General features: G+C 34.8%; 1 long non-coding RNA gene across 1 annotated transcript in view; it reads left to right on the forward strand.

Moving 5' to 3' along the window:
* Window positions 1–10,690, forward strand: part of LOC118767957 — a 25,138-nt gene extending 14,448 nt beyond the window's left edge. Inside the window, exon 2 of the long non-coding RNA XR_005003873.1 lies at window positions 10,316–10,690. This is a non-coding gene — a long non-coding RNA (uncharacterized LOC118767957). The remainder of the gene's footprint in view (window positions 1–10,315) is intronic.
* Window positions 10,691–22,314: the final 11,624 nt, after the last annotated feature.

Here is a 22,314-nt window from a genome sequence, read left to right on the forward strand (position 1 = left end):
ACTTGAAATATAGATAAGGGTCAGATTCAGGAAGAGCATCTGGATGTAAACAATGCCACATTAGTATATTCATGGTAGTATAGAAAAATGGATGTAAAATAAAAGGGTGAAAAAATATATATGTATACACACGCATATATGTGTGTGTATATATATATATATATATATATATATATATATATATATATATACACACACACATATACAAGTGGTCAAACAAATAAAAGAAAGTATTACCCTATTCATACTGTTACAGCTGTAATTATTTAATGACAGGTTGACCCAGTTCCACAATACTTAAGTTTTGTAGATGCAGAATGCACCCACATCCTCAGATGCACTGAACCAGAATAAGGAGACTATTTTGAAAATTTTTAAATAGCTTCTAACTGAGAATATTTGAGTTTGCATTAGTTGGCTCAGGTCATGTTGATACTTTGGTTAAGCGATGACATCATTTCATCCCATAATATGCTCCATGTGGCAGAAGCAGATAGTATATAGGTGTCAAGTGACAGTATTGATAAGTTTAGAAATATTGTAAAGAATAAATAAATAATATAAAATATAAGTATATATAAACTAGTTTCTTGATGATGTCTACTTTGCACATGACCACTGTTTCTGCATAGCCACTTGATACACTAAAAATAACAACCAAATCTTCCTCAAATCATACCCTGTTGTTTTTTAAAAAGGAAGCATACATGAGCTAAGATCTGCTGTCTGAAAAAAAAAAGATTGGTTTGTCATGGCTAGAAGGCCTTTGTTCATAGACATCCCGGATCTACACTAATGGGTGAAGTGTTGGTTAAACAATGATCACAAGGGTTGGTGTGCCATATAGCCCATGGTGGAACCTTTTTGATTTCTAAGGATAACCAGTATTAGGAATATCTTTGAATCTAAGATAATAACTGAAGAGAATTTTTTGGATTTTGTTGTATCTTGGGAAGGTCATTATGCCAGTAATATATATAAAAAAAAACAAGCACTGGTTCTATTTTACTTCTTTGTTTTTATTAGTAAATTGGCTACCATTTAACAAATTAACTAATCAATTGTCTGATTAACCATTCAACTAATCTATCAGTCAGTTATGTTTATCAAAGTCCTTTCATTGCCATTTTTTACCTCTAGAGGTATTCTGTGAAAAACAAATCAAAGCAAAGAAGTATTGATTTCAGTACGAGCTGCATTTGACACTAGTGTCAAAAGTTAAGTGCTAAGCATTGTTAAACTTATCAAGATGAAAGGAATTCACATATTTCAAATGAAAAAACTTTCTACCTACATGTTTAAATTAATTTTCAAATTAATCAAAACACTTGTGGAAATTTAGTAGAAATAATTAACATTATTTGATAGAACAATTAACCCTTGGCCAGTCCTGTGTATCACATGTGATACACAAAACATATTTCCCTGCCTTCCATGTATCATATGTGATACACATTCCCAATTTTCTTCAACCACAAGAGTAACTTGGAACTAATGAAAGGGAAGCTTTATATTAGTCATAACATATGAAACAATGGATAAGTGAAAGTCTGAAAACAAGCAAGGATGTTTAGGACAAACATAAGGAAAAGCTTTGGACAGGCAAAGGGTTAACTTATTAAGCTAATATCAGGAGTAACTTAAGCAAAATGTTTTTAGAAGGGAGGGGTATTAAAAAAAAAAATGTTTAATACAATATGAACACTTTTAAATGAAGCAAATTTTGTATGATAGACCCAGAAGCCTTTGGGTAGGGATTGGTATGAAAGGAAACAATAATGTAAAGGACTGAATGATTTGATTATAAAGGGATTTACATGTAGACCCTATCAACAGAACATCTTCAATGCATGCCTTCTTCCTCACCTACCATATCATTGACATAATGAGCTGCACTGAACAATGGAATTTGTCACACCTCTAACCCTTCTCCTTTAAAATGCAAAGACTTTCAGTCAATAAAAGAAATGAAAATTATTATCAGCAAATTATTATTATTATTATTATTGAAGTTAGTGAGCTGGAAGAATTGTTAACAAGTTGGTCAAAATGCTTAGTGGCATTTCTTTCAGGTTTTTACGTTCTGAGTTTCTAATGCTGCCAAGGTTGACTTTGCCTTTCATCTGTTTGGGGTTAATAAAACAAAGTATCAATTGAGTACTGGGGCCAATGTAATCAACTACCCCTTCCCCAATAGCTGGCCCGGTGCCAAAATTGTAAACAATTATTATTATAATTATCAAGTCTGTGGTATCAAAATTAACTTCTTTTATATTTTCTGAGTTCAAACCCTTATGGGGGTCAATTCTGCTTTTCATCATTCTGGAGTGGTGAGTTGGGGTGAGTCAGTTAAATAAAGAACCAGTCACCATTATTCCCTTCCTTTACCCACTAAAATGTGGGGTCAGTGTTGTACCTGTTTTACAAAATCAGTATTTATCAGTAAGTATGGTAATGGCCTAGCCATACGTAGGTGATAGAGTGCAAGAAACTAAAGAACAGAACATGGCCAACATAAGACCCTGCATATGGTTGCTTGAAGTAGCAGTTAAATCTCCTCTAAATTACACATCAGACCATCTTAAAAAGAATGATACACTAAATAATGTAGTCTAAGGTATATGATGACAAGAAGACAAAAGAAATGTATGGAACATCAATGCTTCTTCCTCCAGTCTTTCACTCCCCATGGGGTGTACTCCAGTGACCTCAAGTCTGGTCTGTTTTTTCTGCTTTTCCCTAGTTGGGGCCCTGACTTTTCAGATCTGCTTTAATATCCCAACTCCACCTATGTTTTGATGTCTTCACTTTTGCCTTCCTGATGGGTTCCAAGTCTGAGTATGCATGAGGGGCTTTGGATAAAAGGAAATACAGGAGGAGCAGTTAATTATGATTTTATTCAACATATTCCCCTCTCAGATTTACACACTTATTGCAGCAGTCCTTCAGTTTCTTTTTTTTTTTGCCCTGTAAAAGAACTTGGAAGGTTGGCCTCCAACCAGGTCTTTTGTGATACCCTTAAAGCCAGAAACTTTTTAGTAACCCCTCATATATATTTCTATTTCTCTGAGGGAAGGCCACCCCACTCCCAGGTTTTCTTAGTTTTGAATTGTCATTAATGGTCTTGTAACTTTGTTTTTATTCTAGGTCAGGATGTTAGCCCTGTGCAAATTTATTTTTACTTCAGAGAAGACGTGGCCCATATTACTCAGGCCTCTGTCCTTTGACTTGTTGGGCATAGGTGGGCTCTAGCAGGAGCTTATGCCCCATTAGCATAGCTCTCAGGGTCATTCAGACACACAAGCCACTGCACTCCAGCAAGGACTGCTCCCTGTTGTGGAAGGTCAGCTGAGATGCTTTGACCCATTTAGCACCCAGATCACTCAGTCAAATGTAATGCTTATTAATTCATGTTGTCTTGATCATGCACTATCTCATAGCTTAGAGATTTTGATGATGTGATTATTTATTTTTAGAATGAAATTATAAGGGTGTGTACAAGAGGCAAGAACTGGCTGGTTAAAAAATAAAACAGATAGAATATTTTGATCGGATATGACCAGTTTAAATGCTACAGTGTTAACCGTTTACTGTTCTAATTATCCTGTTAAATGTAATGCTTATATATTCACATTGCTTTGGATTAATTATACATTATCTCGTAGACTTTGAAGATATGATTGTATATATTTAGACTGATATTGTAGGGTAGGTGTGAGAAGCCAGATCTAGCTGGTTTGAACATAAAACAGGTAAGCAATTTTAGCTGTATATGGCTTGTTTAACTGCTACTAAGTCAATCCCAAGTTTGTTCAATCTGGGTTCAAGGCTGACCCAGGACTAAACAACAACACCAGTGTTTGGTTTTAATTCTTTACATCTTGAATCCACATCTTAGTGCAGTGGTGAGCAACTTTATTTCTTTTCATCTGTCATTCACTCAGCAAATACATATTGATTCAACAGATTATCCACCACCCAGCCACACACCGCCATCCCTAAACCTTCAATCACAGCACCCTACACCTCATTTATACCTAAACATTTGTGGCTTTGTAGCCAAAGTAAGGTATCACTATTGCTATTGTTGTTGTTGTTCTTATTATTATTATTAGAAGGCGGTGAGTTGGCAGAATCATTAGAACACTGGGAATAATGCTTAGCAGCATTTTGTCTGTCTTTACTTTCTGAGTTCAAATTCTGCCAAGGTCAATTTTGCCTTTCGTCCTTTTGAGGTCAATAAAATAAGTGCCAGTTGAGTACTGGGGTCAACATAATTGATTTATCTCCTACCCCAAATTTCAGGCCTTGTGCCATTAGTAGAAAGGATTATTATTATTATTATAATAACAAGGTAGTGAGCTGGCAGAATTGTTAGCACACCGGGTAAAATGCTTAGCGGTATTTCTTTCGTCTTTATGTTCTGAGTTCAAATTCTCCTGAGGTTGACTTTGCTCTTCATCCTTTCAGGATCTATAAATTAAGTGTCAAGTTGAGTACTAGAGGGGGAGGGGGGGTTTCGATGTAATTGACTTATCTCCTTCCCCCAAATTTCAGGCCTTGTGCCTATAGCAGAAAGGATTATTATTATTATTATTATTATTATTAAAATGCAGCAAGTAAGCAGAATTGTTAGGGTATCTGACAACAGAATGCATTGTGACATTTCTTCCAACCTTTTACATTCTGAGTTCAAATTCCACCATGGTCAACATCGTCTTTCATCCTTTAGAGTGTTGATAAAACTAAGTAGCAGTGTTGTACTGGGGTTATTGTAATTAAATAATATCTTCCCCTCAAAATACCACCCTTGTAGCTAAATCAGAAACCATTAGGTAAGGATCTGGCAGAATCATTAGCACTCCAGGTAAAATGTTTAACAGCATTTTTTCTGGTTCTTTATGCTCTGAGTTCAAGTCCTGCCAAGTTCAACTTAGTCTTTCATCCCTTTCAGGGTTGATAAAATAAGAACTAGCTAAACACTGGGGTCAATGTTGTTGACTAGCCCCTTCCCACAAAATTTCTGGCCTTGTGCCTATAGCAGAAAGAATTATTATCACCATCAATACTATTATTATTATTACAGCAACAAGTTGGAAGAATTGTTAACATGTCGAACAAAATGCTTAGTGGCATTTTGTCAATCTTTATATTCTGAGTTCAAATTCTGCCAGGGTCAACTTTGCTTTTCATCCTTTTACAGTTGATAAAATAACTACTAGTCAGGCACTGGGGTTGATGTAATTGTCTATTAGCCCTGCCTCCTCTAAAATTTCAGGCTTTGTGCTTATAGTAGAAAGAATTATTATTGATTGTTGTCATTGTTAGTATTTTTTATAACTCTTCAAAAAGATCCTAAGAATATCATTGTGCGTATGTGTGAAGTGTACATATGAATCTGTGGGGTATATATAATAAGAAAAATTTACTGAGATAAATTGCACAAACAAAATTTATATATATATGTGTGTATGTATGCATGTATAATTTTGCAAATATATTTAATTTTTCACCATTTCTTCTTTACTTTTGTAATATTTTTTTGCCAAAATATGAATGTATTACTTGTGTACAGGTGTCAATATGTGCATATGTATGAGTATATAAATATGTGTGTGTTTGTGTGCGTATGTGAATATGTGTGTGTGTGTATACACATATGAGTGAGTGAGTGAGTGAAGACATGTGGTCTACTAGTTAGAGTGTCAGGCTCATGATTGATAGGTCATGAGTTCAATTCTCAGGCAGGGCAACACCTTGTACTCCTTGGGCAAGACACTTCATTTTACCGTGCTTCAGTCCACACAGATGATTCTCAAAGTGACTACCATCAGTAACTGAGAGCTAACCTTGAAGAGGACTGGTGTCTTGTTAAGATAGGTATTCCTGTACTCTTGGTCATTTAAATGTCATACAAACCACAAAAAGTTCCAGTCTAATGGATTTGTGGGCTTGTGACAGACTTTAACTTCTTTCTTTCTCTCTCTCTCTCTCTCTCTCTCTCTCTCTCTCTCTATATATATATATATATATATATATATATTCACATACACACACAGATGTATTTATGTACATGTATGCATACAGACACGCATATATATATATATATATACACACACACGCACACATTGGAAGAAAGACGTAAGCTAAATGTATAATATGCAGAGATTCTGCTTGGACAAAACTGATTTAATCTAATTTGCATAATAGTTCAGTTATTTAGGAACATATATTAATTAACAAATAACTCATTATGAATGGTACATGACACCAAGGCATGCTTATGGAAGACTATTTTAGTAAACACACATTCTTAACTTCAATATGAGAAACATTTACAGCAGTGAGCAGGCAGAATGATTACCATGCCAGGCAAAAGGCTTAACAGTATTTTGTCTTTATGTTCTGAATTCAAATGTTGTTGTTCACTTTGCTTTTCATCCTTTTGGGGCTGACAAAATAAGTAAGAGTTGAACACTGAGGTTGATGTAATCAACTAAGTGCCTCCTCTGAAATTGCTGGCCTTATGTCAAACTTTGAAACTAGTATGAAGAAACATTTATTGTGGTTGTACTGTATGTATTTTCTTTCTGTAACCAGAAAAATGAGATTGGCCTTCAGCCAGAATATCTTCTTTATACAGCAAAACAAAAGTGTGTTTATTAAAAAACTTGGGCAATAAGTTTACCTTGCATCTCTTATTTAACCCCCTGTATAGTATGCTTATTAAATTAATAAATATACATTTAATTATTTGAAGAACATTGTGATAGGTAAAATTTTAAAAAAATAACGAAGATGGAGAGCTTCTTACAATATGAATGGAAAATGTTTTATAATCATTATATAATTCAAGCACAAAGGTCCATCAGGAAAAGCAAACATCCAAGAAATGTCAGTCTGTACAGAACAACATGAATCAACGTGGCAGGTACTGTATAGACTAACTTTTCTTCATTGTTTACTTGTGAGGATGGGCTTCTCTTATCTCAAGTTATATACTTCAAATATATAAGTTTATTGAATTTTTCTTTTCAGTATTGTAAGTAGCTTTCTATCTTCATTGTCTTACGTAATTATTTGATTATATTTTTGCAAATCATCAAATTGTTATGCAATTTAGGTCACAATAATTTTCTTCTGCCTGAGTTTGTTTGTACTCTACAAACTATAAGTAACTGTTCTCTCTGTGGTTACGAAGATGAATAACTGATCTCAAAGAAAGCAATAGTAAAAAAGTGAAGTTTAGTCAAAACTTAAGTTGCTTTTCTGCCTATACAAAGAAAAACATATTATTTAGTAACAGAATCTATGTTCACTCACTAAAATCAGTTATAGCTTAAATATATATTAATCGAAGCCCCGTGCAGTACTTCTATAAATTGAAATAAATAAATATATATATATATACACATCATATATAATATATAACATTATATATATATACGTTATATATACATGCACACAAGTGATGAACAAGTGAAAGAAAGCAACACTCAACACATTTAGCTAGAGTATGTTTAGCAACAGGTTCACAGTGGCCCACATTAAAGTTTCATACTCACAAGAACATGTCCACATCTTCAGATGTTGTTTGGGATTAGGGTAGAGAGAATATATATATATATATATATATTATATATATATATATATATATATATATATATATATATATATGTATATGAAATAAATAATGCATGTGAAGATGTGTAGATGAATGTATGTGTGTGCAAATATGTTTTTTGCCGCATAGTTTTAGTTGAAAACTCTACAATTTGAAGATCCACAAAATATATACTGTCATGACATGCCAAGTTATCAAATATAGAATTATATATATGTATAACACCATAAATGTGTTTACGTGCATGTATGTCTGTGTGTGTGTGTGTATATATATATATATATATATTGTACATGTACATTTATAAGTATATGCATAGGTCTACATGCATTATATACATAAACATATATGAATACAATTATATATATATACATACGCACATCTTATTTACATCTATACATTGATAATTACAAATAAACATATTTATAAAATGAACATTCATTAACATTAGAATACATCAATTTACATACATATATGCACATATTTATACATACATACATACATATATATACATTTATATATATATATATATACATACATACATACATATATATACATACATCTACATATATAAATATATATGTAAAAGTTTATACTTTTTCTCTTTTATATGTATGTGCGTTTGTATGAAAATATATATGTCTGTACATGCTTGAATGTGTACGTGTGTATGTATATATATATATTTGCTTTATATATGTGAAACAGTGGCAAATTTTCCAGGAATTTTAAAAACCTCTTTTATAACTTGTTTCAGGTGGGAAGAAAATTCTTTTCTTTATATTATTATAATTACTGTTGTTATTAAGGTGGAGAGCTGGTAGAATTATTAGCAGGCCGAACAAAATACTCAGCAGCATTTTGTCTAGCTTTATGGTCTATATTTAAATTCTGCTGATATTGACTTTGCCTTTCATCTTTCCAGGGTTGATAAAATAGATACCAGTCAAGCACTGGGAATGATATAATCAACTAGACCTCTCCCCCAAAATTTCAGGTCTTGTGCTTATAGTAGAAAGGATTATTATTATTATTATTAATGTGGCAAGCTGGCAGAATCATTAGCACAATGGGCAAAATGCTTGGCAGCATTTCATTTGTCTTGACATGAGTTCAAATTCCGCTGAGGTCGACTTTGCCTTTTATCCTTTCAGGGTTGATAAATTAAGTTCCAGTGAAACACTGGAGTTGATGTAATCAACTAGTCCTCTCCCCCAACATTTCAGGCCTTGTGCCTTTAGTAAAAAGGATTATTATTATTATTATTTGAGAGTTGGCAGAATTATTAGTATATCAGTCAAAAATGCTTAGCTACATTTCTTCTGCATATTTACATTCTAATTTCAACCCCACCCCAATGGTCAAATTAGGGGTAAATAAAAAAAAATATAGTCAAGTATAGGGGTCAATAAAACCAGCTTGTCCCTTCTCAAAAACGCTGGCCTTTGTTCCAAAATTAGAATGAACTACTGTTACTACAAGCACAACCACCACCACCACACCTATTTTATTGTTTGGGGGCAAAAATGAGAAAGAATATTATTTCATATTTTGCTAAGATTTCTTCTTTATTTTTCCTATTTGTAAATGTACATGGGAGTGTGTATGGTTGTATGGGTGAGTGTGTGTGTGTGTGTGCGTGCGTGTGTGTGCATGCGTGCATGTGTGAGTTGGTTTAGTTAATTCTATAAAGATGCGTGTGAGTATTTCCTCATATAGTTATTTTTCATTGTCGTGAGGGGCTGTAATTGTTGTTGGTGTTTCTATATTTCTGAAATACCCTTGATTTTTTTTTTGTGTTTCTTAATTTTTTTTTCACTCTTCCTAATTTTTATGGTATGAATCTAAAAGTAGAAGCAAAACAGAAACAAAGAAAATAAAAAAGAGAGAATTCTAATGCTATTTCCTTTCCTCTTCTCCCCCACCCAACCCATTAATCCTAATCCTTGATTTGAAGCACGGAATCAGACAAGAATTACTAACACAAAGAAGGAAACAAACAATAAACATCATGATTAGGAACATTACTATTATGTATAATATATATATATATGTATGTATAAATAAACACACACATGCATATATATGTATATATACACATATCCATGAAACTTAAGTAGCATATACCATATTTGTACTCCTTAAGTACTATATAAAGATCATATATATACATATATACATACATAAACATATATACATATATACATACATACATATATATACATACATATATATATATATATATATATAATATATATATACACAGATATATTTATATATATATTATATATATATATACACAGATATATTTATATTATATATATACATACAGATATATTTATATATATATATACATATATACATACATACATATATATATATATATATACATATTTATATATACATACATATATATATATATACATACATATATACACATACATATATACACATACATATATACACATACATATATACACATACATATATACACATACATATATACACATACATATATACACATACATATATACACATACATATATACACATACATATATACACATACATATATATACATACATATATACACATACATATATATATACATACATATATAAACATACATATATATATTCACCTACATAAAATACACATACATATGCATATTTATGCACATATATACACACAGATTGCTAGTATTTTGGCACACACTGATTTGGTGGAGTACTTATGTATGATTCCTAGTTGAAATAGCTTAATTGAAATTAGTGCTTTTCAGTGCAGTCCACTTTTACATCTATAATACTACTTGAGAAAGGGATGAATGTTAGCTTGCCCTCAAAAAAATATCCTTGAGCATCCTTGAGTAGAGGGGAGTCTACTATTGCTATAATAATAATAATGATAATAATGATTATTATTATTATTATTTGTGCACCACTGAAGTAGCTCAGATGGGAGAGAGATTGATAATTTAAAGTTCCCTGGTTTAATCCCCGTTTCCAAAGATGTGCTTTAATTCTCTTTTACGGCATCAAGCTGGCAGAATTCTTAGCACGCCAGATAAAAAGCTTAGCAGCATTTCTTTAGGGTCTGAGCTCAAATCCTGTTGAGGGTGTCTTTGCCCTTTATCCTTTTGGGGACGATGAAATTAGTACCAATCAAGTGCTGGAGTTGATGTAATCAACTTCCCCCTCCCCTCAAAAATTATTGGTGCTGTGCCAAAATTTGAAACCATTAAAGGCGGTGAGCTGTCAGGACTGTTAACACATTGGGCAAATTACTTAGTGGCATTTCATCCATCTTTATATTCTGAGTTCAAATTCCAACAAGCTTGATTTTTCCTTTCATCTTTTCAGATCAATAAAATAAGCACCAGTTGAGCACTGGGGTTGATATAACTGACTTACCCTCTCCCATGAAATTGCTGGCCTTGGGCCAAAATTTGAAACTGCTATTATAATTATTTTGAGGGTGCTGAATTGGCAGAAACATTTGAGCACTGCAAAAAATTGCATTGAGGCTTGTATTCTAGCTTTTGATATTCTGAATCCAAATCACACTTTACCTTTCATCCCTCCAGGCTCAACAAAGTACCAATCAAAAACTAGGGCTGATTTAATCAACTGACCGCTTCTCTTTAATATTAGTGTCCTCCCACTCAAATTAGAAGCAATTACTATTATTTGTAGGGCAGTGAAAGTGGTGAGCTAACAAAATTACTTAGCATTTTGTCCATCTTCACATTGTGAGTTTGAATGCCACTGAGGTCAACCTTGACTTTCATACTTTCAGGGTTGATAAAATAAGTTGAACATTGGGATCAACATAATCGACTTACCCCACCCCTAAAATTGTTGGCTTTGTACCAAAGTTTGAAACCATTATTATTGGGACAGTAAAAGCAGTGATCTGGTAGAATTACTAAGCATGTCACACCAAATGCTTAGTGACATTTCTTCCAGCTCTTTGCATTCTCAGTTCAAATTCCACTGAAGTTGACTTTGGCTTTCATCCTTTCCTTTCAAGGTTGATAAAGTACCAGTCAAATTGTGTGATCACTATCATTGATTTGTCCACTGTCTCATGCCACCTACCCATTGCCCTCAAAATTGCTGGCCTTGTGTGCCAAAACTGCATTAAGATTATTATTATTATTGTGGTGAACGGAGAATTGTTAGAGCATTTGAAAAAAATGATTTGCTGTATTTGTTCCAAGCTCTTTACATTCTAAGCACAAAACCCACATTTTATCAACCCCCTGGGTTAGGGTGAAGTACAGGGATTGATGTTATCAACTACTCCTCTTCCCTTAAAACTGCTGGCCTTGTGCCTAAATTAGAAATCATTAGTGTTAATGCTGTTAAGGTAGTGAGCTGGCAGAATCGTTAGCACACCAGGCAAAGTGCTTAGCAGCATTTCATCTGTCTTTACATTCTGAGTTCAAATTCCGCCAAGGTCAACTTTACCTTTCATCCTTTCAGGGTCGATAAAATAAGTACCAGTCGAGCACTGGGGTTACTGTAACTGACTTACCCGCTCCCCCAAACTTGCTGGCCTTATGCCAAAATTTGGAACCATTATTATTATTACCATTGTTGTTGTTGTTGTTATTATTATTATCATTGTAGACATCGCACAATATGCAATATCATGAGGTTGTTGATTGAAGATATTGTCTACCGGGGGGTTTGCACTGTTTGCAAACTTCAGACAGACAGTACTTTACGCAATATGCGTGCAGTTCCGAGTAATGCCGACTTTTACAATACATCTAGATTGTAGGGTATTTCTAAAGTTTCCAGATGTTTTTTTTTCAGACTGGGTGGTATTGAACCCAATGCTCCGATGACAATAGGGACAACCTTTATGTTTGACTCTCGTAGCTGCCATATCTTAGCGATTTCAATTCTCAGGTTTCCATATTTATCAACCTTTTTTCTTTCTTTTATGATGATATGTTGATCTTCTGGCATTTATTATTATTATTATTATTATTATTAAGGCAGCAAGCTGGTAGAATTGTTAGCATGTCAGACAAAATGCTTAGCAGCATTTCTTCCAGCTATTTGCATTCTAAGTTCAAATTCTGCTGAGGTTGACTTTGCCTTTCATCCTTATGAAATTGATAAAATAAGTACCAGCTGAGTACTGGGGTCAATGTAATTGACGTGCCCTTTCTCCTCTAAATTAGAGAGAATTATTATTATTGATGTTAGTATTGTTTTTATTATTGTTATTGTTAGATTGGCAGAAACAACAGAATATTGAACAAAATAAAAAAAAAAATGTCAGACATGGTATTTACTTATGACCTAATAATTTCTGAGTTCAAATCCCACACAGGTTAACTTTGCCTTTCATCATTCCGAGGTCGATAAAATAAAGTACCAGTCAAATACTGGGGGTTAATATACCAGACCATGTCCTATCCCCACAAATTTGAGGCCTCAGACCTTTTAAGAAGTTGTTAATTTGTGTTTACTAATTAATTAAATGTTAATTTCTCTTTCTCTCTCTTATCCCTCCTCTTACTGTTCCCCTTCTCCTCCACCCAATAATAATGCATTCCGCTTTCAATATCTACTACTACTACTTTTATTATTATTATTATTGTTATTGTTATTATTCATAGCTAATCTGGAAAATTCTTTACTTTACATTTTAAAACATTTCAGAGAGGAAGCTTTCTTGTATTCCTCAATGGAAATATTTTTCTGTTTTTTCCTTTTTCTGTTTTTCTTTCAAATAATAAATTTGTAGATTGATGAGCAAATTTGTCCAAGAATGAAAACAAACAAGCAAAAAAAAAAAAACCTACAAAACAAATAAATATAAGATACAAATGACAAAATGTTCGAAAAAAATTAAAAATTGCAAAAGAAATCCTTTGAATAAAAATTTAAGTTACCAAAAATTTCTATACTTTGTTATTCCTTCTTATTTCTAACTTTTGTTGTCGTTGCAAATTGAGAAATTAATTCTTAACTACTTGGCAAGATGCACAGCTCAATGATTATGGAATCTCTCCAGCTTGAGCCACTCCTAAGCACTGAGAGGTCACAGCTCCAGCACTATAGACAGAATGGTTAGAATGTTGCAAGAGAGAATCACAAGATAAATTCTTTAAGCTGAGCAACCAGCAAGAGACCAAGAGGAAGACTAAGAATGAGGATGGTCAGATACTAACCATAGTCCTAGTTGGTCATGAATGTTGGATAATGACTGAAGGAGTACAATCACAAGGCCAAAATGAGGGTTTGCTAAAGCATCTCTGAGATAATGTTACTTGGCAGGGTACATAGCTTGGAGATAAAAGAGTCTCTCCAGAGGTCAAGCCAATTCTCCACATTGAAATGTCATAGCTTTGATACAACAGACATATGAGTAGAATGTCACAGGACAGATTCTTGAAGCTGAGTGAACCAGCAGAAGACTTGGGAGATAGACCAAGAATGAAATGGTTGGATAATATCCATAGTCTGAGTTGGTCATGGATGTTGAGTGATGACTGAATGAGTGCAATCATGAATACAAGTGGCTGTAATGGGGTTCCTCCAAAGGACCTTTGGAGTACTGTTTCTTGAAAGGGTGCATTGCAGGGAGATATGGAAGTCTCTCTAAGTCAAGCCACTACTTCTCCACATTGAGAGGTCACAGTTTCAGTATTGTGGACATGTGATTAGAATGTCACAGGAAAGAATTGCAAGATGGATTCTTGAAGCTGAGCCAAATGGCAGGAGACCTAGGGGTAGACCAAGAATGAAATGGTTGGATAAAATCCATAGTCTGAGTTGGTAAGGACTGTTGGATTAAGACATGATTACAATGGCTGAAATGGGGTTCCTCCAGAGGACCTCTGGAATACCATTACTTGACAGTGTGTATAGCTTTGAGACCAGGGAGTCTATCCAGGTTGAGCCACTTCTCCACATTGAGATGTCACAGATCTGGCACTGTAGACATGTGATTAGAATGTTGCAGGAAAGAAACACAGGAAGGATTCTTTGAGTGGAGCCAATCAGCAGGAGACCTAAGGAGTAGTCCAAGAATGAGATGGTTGGATAATGTCCATAGTCTCAGTTGGTCATGAATGCTGGGCAATGCCCGAAAGAGTACAATCATGATTAAAAGTAGCTGAAATGGAATTCATCCAAAGAACCAATACTTGACAGAGTGTATAGCTCAACGATCATGGAGTCTCTCCAGGTTGAGGTACTACTCTGTATTGAGAGTAGTACTATGGAAATGTGATTAGAATGTTACAAGAAGGGTCACAAGATGGACTTGTCAAGCTAAGCCACCTGGCAGGAGACCTAAGGAGCAGATGGAGATCAAGATGGTTGGATGATATTTTAGTTGATAATGCTTGAGAATCTGGCTGGAAAATGTAATGATGGTTGCTTATGACAGAACCTACTGGAAGAGGTGCCTGAGGACTCCAAAAAACCCTCCCAGAAATGTCGAGCAAAGAAGATGGATGGATTTCTTGAACTTATCTTCCACTTTTCTTTGAGACTTGCCAATAATTGCTGCAATTTTTTTTTTCTTCTACCTCAGATTAAATTTCAATAAGTTAAGAATTTCTTTTGTCTGTTACTAATTTTAGTGGTCAGACTGCTGCCATGCTGGGGCACCACCTTGAAGAAGTTTAGTCAAATGAGTCAACTCTAGCACTTTTTTCGTTTTTAACCTGGTACTTATTTTATCAGTCTCTTTTGCTGAACGGCTAAGTTACAGGTACATAAACACACCAACACTGGTTGTCAAGCAATGGTGGGGAACAAACACACACACACACAATAGGCTTCTTTCCATTTCCACATACCAAATTAACTCAGAAGGCCTTCAGCAGCCCAAAGCTATAGTAGGAGATACTTGCTCAAGATGTTATACAGTGGGACTGAAACTGGAACCATGTGATTGGGAACCAAATTTCCTAGCACTCAGCTATGCCTGTACCTATACTTATTATTGCATAGAAACATTAGCAGCACCAATCTTAATAATATTAGAGGGCCACCAAGGGCTATAGGCTGTCATTTCTTCCAGACACTGCAAGTAAAAAAAAGAAACGAAAATGCATCACCTTTCATCTTCATCATTGTCAGCATTGTTTTAATTTCTGCTTTTCCATGTTTGCATGGGTCAGATGGAGTTAACTGAGGAAGATTTTCTATGGCTGAATGCCCTTCTTGTAACCAAACCTCATCTGTTCCTAAATAACATATTTCCCCATAGTAGACGGCAAGGTAGTAGAAATGTTAGCACACTGGGTGAAATGCTTAGTGGTATTTCATCTGTTTTTACATTCTAAGTTCAAATTCTGCCAAGGTTGACTTTGCCTTCCATCCTTTCAGGGTCGATAAATTAAGTACCAGTTGCGTACTGTGTTTGATCTAATTGACTGCCCTCCACTCCCCCAAAATTTCAGGCCTTGTGCCTAGAGCAGAAAAAGACTATTTTCCCATAGTCAGACACGTTTTTGCAAAATATTGGAAATGAAGGACAGTGCTAGTATGAAGGTGACAGTTATTTACAATCTTCCCATGATGTCAAGACTAGCAAACTCAAATACATACAGTGTGTGCATCTATCTCACTCTCTATACATATATATCCTTTTATTCTTTTGTTTCAGTCATTTGAATGTGGCCATGCTGGAGCCCTGCCTTTAGTTGAACAAATCGACCCCAGAAATTATTCTTTGTAAGCCTAGAACTTATTCTAGCAGTCTCTTTTGCAGAACCGCTAAGTTATGGAGATGTAAACACAACAACATTGGTTGTCAATCAATGGTGGGGAAACAAACACAAACACACAAATATATACATATCCCCCCCCCCCCATATATATATACATACACGATGGGCTTCTCTCAGTTTCCATCTACCAAATCCACTCATAAGACTTTGGTTGGCCTGAGGCTATAGTTGAAGACCCTTGCTCTAGCTGTCAAGCAGTGGGACTGAACCTGGAAGCCATGTGGTAGGAAGCAAGCTTCTTACCACACAGCTATGCCTGGGCCTATATATATATATATATATATATATATATATATATATACAACATACACACACACATACATACATACATACAGAAAGAGACAAATGATAGTAAATGGAATAACATTATTGAAAATCACTACAATTGTTTCAGCACTTTCTTACACCTTTAGTACATAAGTAAGCTATTGTGCAATCACTATCTTACATCCTAGGTGTAAAATGCACTGCCTCAGGTGATTGTTTAAATAAGTTCTTTGTTAGATCCTCTTGCCACTTCACTCAGCGTGATAATGTATACCCAGAATGATGTAGACAAGGTTTGCATATCATTCTACAAGGTTTTAACCCAAATCTTACTTAACCATATATATATATATTTACATCATGTTGAACTGTTAACACCCTACATGTTTTTTCTTTCTCTCTCCATTTTTCCCCTCCCAATCTTTTGTCAAAAAGTGTAGGCTCAAAATGTCAAAGATTTTTCCATTTTTCCCAAGTATCAAACTAATACACCTGCTTTGTTTTTTGTAAATTTGAACTATATATATATATATATATATATACATATATACATATATATACATATATAAATATATATAATTCAAAGAGAGTTAGAGGTTGTGAATCCAACCAACTAAGGGATAGTATCTATCCAATATACTGTTGGTAGAATACCTAATTAATATACGTGTTGGTTATTGTGCGCCAATTACCCTACTGATTATAATAATTAGACGAGGGTAATAAGTGGTTTTACCCTTAATTTATATGGCAAGTATTCATCAGTTGTTAGACATTATGTCTATTTATTTATTTATTTTAAATAGCTCAGATAATATATGAATACATGTGTAAAGTATTAGTAATTTCTAGAATGAGAAAGAAGATTCGAGGATTTGGTTCAACAAATGGGTAAATGCATCGCTTGAGATGGCAATTATGTCGTATAGAAGAGGAGTTTCGGAAAATTCATACAAGTCGAGTTTTTCATAACTTTCAGAAAAATTAGCATTTTTTAATAAAATTTTTCTGCCAAAACCTTTCATATGATAATCTTGAAATTTAATGTGAAAAAAAAAACAAAACATTTTAAAGCGTGGTGGGCATGCACGCATAAATACATACACATCACATTTTTTTCCTCCCCAAATCCCAAGTTTTATTTTGTATGTGATGTGTATCAGTATTTACGTGTGCAAGCCCAATTTCTTTTTTCCATATTAAATTCCGATATAATCGTAGTCTGCCTATTGTGAAAGGTATTTGGAAAATTTCATTAAAAATAACTAATTTTCCTGAAAGAAATGAAGACACGAAGCCGACTCGAGTGAATTTTCCGACATTCCTCTTTTCACGCCCCAGAAAAATATTTTCATAATTAATTCCAATATAATCGGAATTCTACATCGTTTGAAGCATATTTATAAAAAAAAAATTCATTAAACAACATTCATTTTTCTGAAAGTTATGAGAAAATAAAGTTTGCTGATGGGTAGCATACCTGTGTAAGGCATGCTATAAAAATAAATTATGCTCACTTTTGCATTACTTTCATGGGTGACCAGTAATAAAGTCACAATTAATTTATGGGATCTGGGCAAAACCCCGCTAAGACAAAACCCAGCAAGACTTCCTTTTCTACCCCGCCAAAAACCCGACGGGCGGAAGTCTTTCCCCAAACCCCATCGGACAAAACCCCTCCAGACAAAACTCCTGTGACTTTATTACCGTATCTCTTTTTTACCTGGATTCCTTTCGGAGCAACTTTCCTACATACATATCCGCCATGTAAGCATTCCCCTACTTGGATGTAACTCAAGGAAAACTAGAATCTATTCGAATGTAAGACTGAATGTTATAAAGAGTCCGCTACAAATTATATTACGACAATGGAGCCATGAATTTACAAGAATGGGTGATAGATAAAAAAAACAAATACTATATTTGAAGGTATATAAGGCGCATTTTCGGCGGAGTTTGTCATGTGTATCAGTATGTATGTGTGCAAGCCCAATTCTTTTTTCATATAAAATTCCCCTATAATCGTAATGAAGGCGGAGGTCGAGTGTAAATGTACACCATCTAAAAAGTATTTGTAGAAAATTTCACAGAAAAAAAAAACAAAAATTGCCAATTTTTCTGAAAGTTACGAGGATACAAAACCGACTCGTGTGAATTTTCCGACATTCCTCTCTGCACGCCCCAGAAAATTTTTTCATAAGAAATTCTAATATAATCGGAATCTGCACCGTCTGAAGCTTGTTCGTAAAAAAAAAAATATTCATTATATAACATCGATTTTTCTGAAAGTTATGAGAAAACAAAGTCCGTTGATGGTGTAGGTATGCCATAAAAATTATGCTCGCTTTTGTATTACTTTTGGGGCATCCATCATCCATTGACACCCACCCCGTTTGCCTTCCCGTACTTGGCCGTAACTCAAAGAATAACTAAAATCCATACGAATGTAAGATTGAATGACGTAAATTATCTTACGACAATAGAGCCATGAATTTAGGTGAATAGGTGATTGATAAAAAAAGAAAAGAAAAATACTGGAGTTGATGGAATATAAGGAGCACCTTCTTAACAAAATGTCTCCAAAAAAAAAAAAATCACCCTGACCCCTGTTTGCGAAGTTGGGCCTCTCATAAACTTTGATCTACCAAAACATTGTCTCTTGAATATTTGCTATTGAAATTGGGGTTCGTCTGATATGACCGTACATCTTCAGTTTGATCCACCTTTCATGCCTCAAATGCAGTGTTTGATAATTGCTGATGGCTTAAAAGGAAATTTCGATGAAAATAAAGGTATTTTTCTCTTACCTTATGGAAAAACACATGAAATAGAAAATACGTGATAAAAAAATTATAAATTTATTATAATAGAATAAAAATAGGCTGGAAAAAGAAATGGGTGAAGGTATAATACGAAAAATGGACTTACCAATGAATTAAAACAGACGCGATGTGAATGGATAAGGAATTGATACTGCGATTCTAACAATGCGAAGAAAAATATGGAGGTGTGTCTCTTGGACGTCGGAATGTTGGGAAACGGCGAACTTTTCGGGAAAGTTTACGTAAGTTAACGAAGATGGCTGTAATGCTTCGATGTAATTTTTCTTCAACCAAATTGCTAAAACCGATATTATTGAATTTGGGTAGTTTATGGAAGTTAAAAACGTATGCAAGAATTTAATAGCTCTTATGTGAGTTTTAAACTGTTGGAATTTTATTGTAAGATTTGGATTTTCTCCATTAGACATAACAGACAAAATGGAGCCTAGACATGAAGCTTTGGAGGGAACTGAGTAATTCTTAACATGGGGTCGGTTGTTTTCATCAATTCAGCCAAATACATTCCGATAAAGCAGTCGTGTAGCACTTTTGAGTATTAACGAAGTAATTTCCATGATAGTATATCCATAATTCAAAGCTGTTTCTTGGTGGATCTGATGTAGGACTTTGGTGAAGAAGGATCATTTAAGTGAACCTAAACGCATAAACCATAAATTTCTCAAAGTGGCCATCAAGCGGATATTTACCAAAGTTAACAGAGTTAAAGGTAAGTGCAGTATTTAAATTTTGGTTGTTATTACGAGCAATCTTTTAGTGTTGTGACTTGTAATAGAAGCTGCAAAGTTCTTCCAATCTACGTAGCTCACCTTAACAAGGTTCTTTTAAACGAGTTTATGATTTCTGTGGTGGTGGAAAAGCTTCCAGTACTTCATAGCAATGCTGGTCTTTACAGTTTGGTTAGCGCATAAAGCGCGACGGGCCACGACCGTGGTCGTCCGTCACAGGTCGACAGGTCGCGATCGTGGCCTAGATAGATACATTTAACTTATGGACATTTCGTTTTTGGATTTGGTTTGCAAGATTCTTTATATGAGTTCGTGTGTTGAAGCATATTCTGTTGTCTCTGGGGAGAGTCATTCTCTTTTAGTCCCTTATTATTTAACACACTCACCGGTAAAATTTTCACTTTTTTCTTATTTTTTATTTTCTAAAATTTTCGTTGCGTCTTGCAACCTTTTCAATAGTCCACTTATTTCTTAATAAGAAATAAGTGGAAATTTTACCGGTGAGTGTGTTAAATTATAAGGCACTAAAAGAGAACGACTCTCCCCAGACACAACAGATTATGGACATTTGTTGGGGGCTAATGTCACTCAAACGTTCCGGTACCCCCGCCAGAATGCAAGAGAACTAATAATTTAGCTAATGATTTTTCAGATGATGTAATACTTACCACCATTATATACTAAGAAGATATTTTAACTTTTTTAGTTTTTTTTTTATGTGTGCTTGGTAGTCTCATTTTCATAAAATGTGCTCAGCAAGCCATGCTATATAAGTGCAAATCCCAGTACTTTATGGGTTAAAGACAGTATTATACATAAGATTCTTCGATTTATACTCTTATGCCTCGAATTATTGGTATTGGGCATGTATTTTATCTCTTCAGCATCGCAAGAACCATTAGACCACCTGGGGGTGGAGGGCAAACGCAAACAGAAAGAACACCTGGTTTCTAGGTGTTTTCCTGTCGTCGGTATTGCACACCTGCCTGCTTACATGAGGAAGAGGAAAGATGCAGTTTAGGAAAGGAGATGTAGTTTGGTTTGTTGGGGTAGGGTGTGTGAAAATTTTATTGTCATGTGTGGGTGGGGCACAATGCTTCTAGCACTCAGGTTCACTGACATGGGTGGGTCCTCTCTAGAACTTCATATCGCCAGGCATCTTAGATCATTGCCATTTCCTCCGTGAGCCCTAACCTCCTGAGATTGGTCCTCATCACTTCATCCCATGTCTTCTTGGGTCTCCCTCTTCCAGAGGTACCGTCCACTTTCAGTGACTGGCATTTCTTTATACAACTGTTATCATTCATATGCATCACATATCCAAACCAACGTAATCTCCTCTCTTGCATGCTGCGTTTAATTCCTCTTATGTCCAACTTTTCTCTCAATACTGTTGCGCTTTGTCGTTCATGCACTTTGATGTTGCACATCCAGCAGAGCATACTACCTCCGTTCCTTTCTTGTCTACTCATGTCCTTTGCATTCAGAGCCCATGTCATACAGATGTTCATACACAAGCATCACTCTGAGAGAGAGAGAGAGAGTACTTTTGCTGTCAACAGAGGTAGTAGTTCTCTGAACTTCCTCCATCCTATTCTTATTCTAGAAGCAATGCTTTCAGAGCATCCACCACCATTAATAATTTGGTCACCTAAGTAGCAGAAACTATCTACTACCTCAAGAGAGCCTTCTGGACATTTGAGAAAGTCTAAGTTCCACATGATCTTAGTGCTTATTGTTCCTGCACATCTGCCACACACGAAGGTGACCTTATCTGTTAATATACCCGTGACCCCACATGTCCATAATTACTTCTCTCTCCTTTCCTACATATTGAGCAGAAAGATAGTTTTATCTGCTTTCTTGCTAACAACTTTAATCTTTGCTAGGTTAACTTTAAGAAAGGTGGCGACCTGGCAGAATTGTTAGCACACCGGGTGAAATGCTTAGCCGTATTTCGTCTGCCACTACGTTCTGAGTTCAAATTCCGCCGAGGTCGACTTTGCCTTTCATCCTTTCGGGGTTCCAGTTATGCACTGAGGTCGATATAATCGACTTAATGCATTTGTCTGTCCTTGTTTGTCCTCTC

This window comes from Octopus sinensis, linkage group LG25, assembly GCF_006345805.1.
Source record: "Octopus sinensis linkage group LG25, ASM634580v1, whole genome shotgun sequence".
Classification (NCBI taxonomy): domain Eukaryota; kingdom Metazoa; phylum Mollusca; class Cephalopoda; order Octopoda; family Octopodidae; genus Octopus; species Octopus sinensis.